This window comes from Octodon degus, unplaced genomic scaffold (assembly GCF_000260255.1).
Source record: "Octodon degus isolate 3935 unplaced genomic scaffold, OctDeg1.0 scaffold00120, whole genome shotgun sequence".
Lineage (NCBI taxonomy): Eukaryota > Metazoa > Chordata > Mammalia > Rodentia > Octodontidae > Octodon > Octodon degus.
Genome location: NW_004524696.1, coordinates 4359305 through 4363622, shown reverse-complemented (window position 1 = coordinate 4363622; position 4318 = coordinate 4359305). Strand labels below are relative to the sequence as shown.

General features: G+C 56.0%; 1 protein-coding gene across 5 annotated transcripts in view; it reads left to right on the top strand.

The window, feature by feature from the left end:
- Window positions 1-341: 341 nt before the first annotated feature.
- The window catches only part of Znf516 (zinc finger protein 516), a 120521-nt gene continuing 116544 nt past the window's right edge, over window positions 342-4318 (top strand). The window contains exon 1 of one of the 5 annotated variants that reach the window (XM_004640191.2): window positions 342-680. The gene's annotated coding sequence lies outside the window, so the exon portion shown is untranslated. Of the gene's footprint in view, window positions 681-1020; window positions 1099-2795; window positions 2863-4213; window positions 4296-4318 lie in introns of those variants that run through there. The other 4 variants (XM_023700050.1, XM_023700049.1, XM_023700048.1 and 1 more) reach the window with 4 other exon arrangements.

Genomic DNA, 4318 nt, shown 5'->3' with positions numbered 1-4318 from the left:
TAACTCCCCAAAGTGTTCCTAGGAAGTTCAGTGAAAGCATATGCCTCAGGGACCCTCGTGAGGGTCTCAGTGCCCAGGTTCCAGAGCAGGATGGACCTGCATCCCGAGCACGTCTGCACGTATAGGAGCGTGTGTATGTGCGTGCGCGTATAAACAGCCTCCAGGAATTGGAGCCCAAGCAGCCGGAGACCTTGGGAAGAAGGGGCGACCACTAGCCGCCCGACTCGTGATTCAGTGCTATTAGGGGAAGGATTATCCGAGGCTGAGTCATCGCGAGCCTCCAGACTTTCTCTGCAGTGTGGCAGAACTTTGCGCTGATGAGACAATAGTGGAGCGTGTGCGTTTCCTACAGGGCAGACCATTCCCGGGCTGGGGGAAGCCTAGGGCCTGCGCTGGGCCGCGGGAGCCCGACCCCCTCCTCGTACCGCGCAGCCCTGGGATCGGGGCTGGCTCCCGGGCCCCTACCGGGCGGGCGCGTCCGGAGCGCGCGCGGGCGACGTGGGGAGTGGGCCGGGCGCGTGGCGGGCCCCGCGCGCCCTCGCGCGTCCCCCGCTCCTGGGCGCAGCTGGCGCGGTCGGTGTAGTGCAGCGCTGGGCTCCTCGCCGCGGGCGCTCGGCTTCACCTTCAGATGCGCGGGGCGTGCGCGTCCTCCACCCCGGGTTCGCCGCCACCCCGCCAAGGTAGGGGCCACGGGGCTGGCGCGCTGCGGGATCCGAGTGTGGGTGGGGGCGGGAGGGCTGGGGAGCCTCGATGTGTCCAGGACCCTGATGTGAGCCGTGGGGCGGGGGCGCGCCGCAGAGAGACTCCTTGCGTGCGGGGAGGGCGATTTGGCTTTCCCTGTTGGTAGTTGCCTTACACTGCAATTCCAGGACAGGGGAAGATGCAACTTCGGGCGGCGGGGCGAGCGCCCTGGAGGTGGCTTTTTACCGCAGTGGAGAGGCGGGGTGGGGGCCGGGGTGGGAGCGCGGAAGAGGCTCTGGCTTTGTACACTTCGTCAAAGGCGTCGCGGGAGGAGGGGAGCTCGGATGCGCTTTCCATCCATTAGGAGACAAAGAGCAAATTGCCTTACTTTAAAGTAAAACGCTCCGGCTAATGAAGGTGGGTGATGGGCTGCGGGGCCCGAAGAGCCGCTTCAATTATTAAGGGTTTGGCGGATGGGATCGATGCCTGTGGGCACCGAGCGCTGCTGCCTAGGGGGTGTGTTTGCGTGTGTAGGTGGGGGGAATATTTGCTATACCCTCCTAGGGCTTTAGAGTGACCCCAACATTAAAGAAGTGAGAGCTTTGGGAAGGGAAGTTTGGGGTGGGTGGGGGCGGGGCGGGGGTAGGTTTTCTGAGTGACTCCGAGTTGGGGGGGGGTCTGGACGGCAGCGACCCCTCAGAGACGCACCCAATCTTGCTGGGGTCACCGCAGTGTTGGGGTGGGGGCGGTATTGATGGCGGTATACGTATATGTATATATATATTACACACACAGACACACGCAGACACACACACACACGAGTGTATAAAAGAAAAGAATGCAGTGGGGTGTGTGCCTGGTGGGGTGGGGATTGGAACGGCGCCTCTGCCATTTCCAGGGAGCACTATCAGACTGAATAGTTACGATCAATATTTAGATTAAACCGCCTCAAGTTTTAAAGAAACTTTGTATGAATAAGTTTAAAACCCAGCTGAGTGGGGTATTTAAACCAGAGGTTTATGGAGGACAGTTGGTGTGCGGTGACGACCAGGCATTGTGAGCCAGGAAGCCAGTGGATTTCTGCAATTAGGGACCCTAAAGAATCGGGTTTTTACCCGAAAAATGTGGGTCTGTAAGTCAGCCTCATTTATTACCAGCGTTAATAAGCTTCCCGGAGCCGACCAGGATCAGCCCAGGAGCTCTGGGGTTGTGCTTGTATCTTACTCATTCCACCGGCTTACTGATAAAGAGTCACTTGGTCTCCGGGTGTGCAGACATCAACTTGCTCAGCCCTCTTTTTAAATATATTCATTCTGTGCCTTATTTAATCCAGATGCACAAAAAGCCATTTGCTGCCTCATTGTTGGTTTTCGTTTTTTGAAAAGGCGACTGGTGTAACCTGTGGAATTTGAAATGCAAATAAAAGCCTGTGGGAGTTGAGGCAGAACAAATCAGCATTTATAAAGTGAATAAGATTTAAGGTCTTTGAAATCATTGCAGGGGAAGAAAACTGGAGGGGGAGTGTGATTTTCTTTTTTTTCATGGAGTTAATTGTGACGTCAGGTCTTTTTGGAAAAGATGTTATTTTTAAGGTCTCGAAACCCTGGTATGTAAAGTGCTTACAGGAAAAACAGATTACAAGATTAACATCTGTTAACATGGTCGTTTATCTCCAGCCAAAAATAGGTCAGTTCTTTCTTAAGGAAGCATGATTGCTAGCGCATGCTTAAATAATAAAATGAAAATAATGAGTTCAAAAATTAGGGACGGGCGTTTGTTATGATCTGACCTGTGATAAACATTTTTTGATTTCGAAATCAGTGTGAGGTCGAAGTCTCTTTTGAGTGTTGAGAATAACTCTACCCTGCGTCCACCCCTCCCGGATGATCCCCTCCTCCCAGCTTGTAGCTCCCTCACCAGCCAGCTAATTTCCCTTTTCGTCCATTGTGGAAGTATGATATATTTAAATGGGTCTCGTTTGACGCGCTCCCTCCCCGCGTTAAGAAGGCAAACTCTCCCCGTGTAGATGACTAACTTTCAGAGCTCTGCTGTTGTTTTATCATTATATGAAACAGCAGAGAGGAGAGAGAAAAGAGAAACTGCTTTCAAAAGTCTCCCTGCCTTCTGGGTGTGAGTGACGGCTCTCCTGGCCAATCCGCAGCGGCTTTCTCCATCCCGGAGGTAATTTGGTGTGTGTGTGTGTGTGTGTGTGTGTGTGTGTGTGTGTGTGTACGCGCGCGCGTGCGTGTGCATGCGTCCGTGTGTCTATACACTTAAGTCCCACCAGCCAGCCCGGCTAATCCGCAGGCGCCTGCATTTGCACAGATGTGTGATGTGAATGTGGACACGCTTTTATCAAGTCTGTCCAGCTAGATGCGCACGCAGCAGTTTATGTGAAGACCCTGCCCCCTCCGAGTGTCCTGTAGTGAAAAATGGGCATCAGAGGCAATTTCAGATTCAAGTCGAAACCTGCAGAAGGGGAAGAAAAGAGGAGCGATGTGATTATGCTTCTCAGCAATTGAGGAATCGAAATGTGCAGCTTCGTACGCCCCTGGCGCCTTTGGGCTGCGAGCGATGGAGCCCACTGGCCAGAAGTAAAACGTGTGAAGAACGAGGATTGTTGAAACTGATGTTAACTCTAGAAAACCGAAGGCAGCCTGCCAACTTTACACTTAATTCCTCCCTGGAAGTTGATACTCAGTCGGTGGCAAATTCTAGAACGCGAACTGATCGCAGCCACTGGAAGTTTGGTGCCCACCCCACTTAGCGTGGTGCCTTGCCGCTCTGCCCCGCACAATGCGCATATTCGTAGGTGGCGTCAAGGGCCACGCCACGCTTTGTAGAACTTCATCTCCATCGACTTCCTGGGAACGTCGGCGGTAAAGTGGTTAGTGTAGCACGCGTTTTAGGACGCGCGCAGACCAGATCGGGACCAAATCCCCTGTTTAAATGCTGGATATACAGTGTCTAGGGGAGCTCCGTGGGTTGCTATGCTTCGGTCCCCATCCGGTTGGTGATGATGCAATGGTGTGGTTAAGGATCTACGTGTCCCCTCCCCCTCCGGGAACCCCTGCAGGTGGGCCCTGTAGGACTTGTGCACACAGGGGTGTGCGGGTGTCAGGTCGCTCAGAGGTCACCTCAAGGGTCCCCAGCACCCCACACCAAATCCATTCCTATCCAGTTCGGTTCGGAGGTGATGTCCGTGTCTCACCTCTCCACCCACGCGGGCCGTTTCCGCCCTCCCCTGGCCGGGGTGACAGCGGATTGTCCCTCCCCTCAGCATGGGGAGTGGGCACGCGGCGCCTTGACTCCTTCCTCAACCAGAGTTTCCCCGCCCCGGCGGGTGGGCGCGGTTGGGGGGGGTCCCGCGGGGGCGGCTCGCTCTGGGGGCGGGGCACCTACCTGCCCGCCCCGGGGTGGGGGCGCGGCCGCTTGTTGCTGGGCTTCCAGGGGGCGGGGCGGAGAGGGAGGGACGGGCCCCCGCCCCCATCCCTCGGCGCCGGCCCCCCGCCCCCGTCATGTGGAGCGGACGTCACACGCCTGCACTGTAACCCAAGAAGTGAAAGAGACTGGGACCCACAGCCCAACTTCGTACCGTAACAAAGAGGGGGTCGGTGTGGGCCTGGGGCGCGGGCGG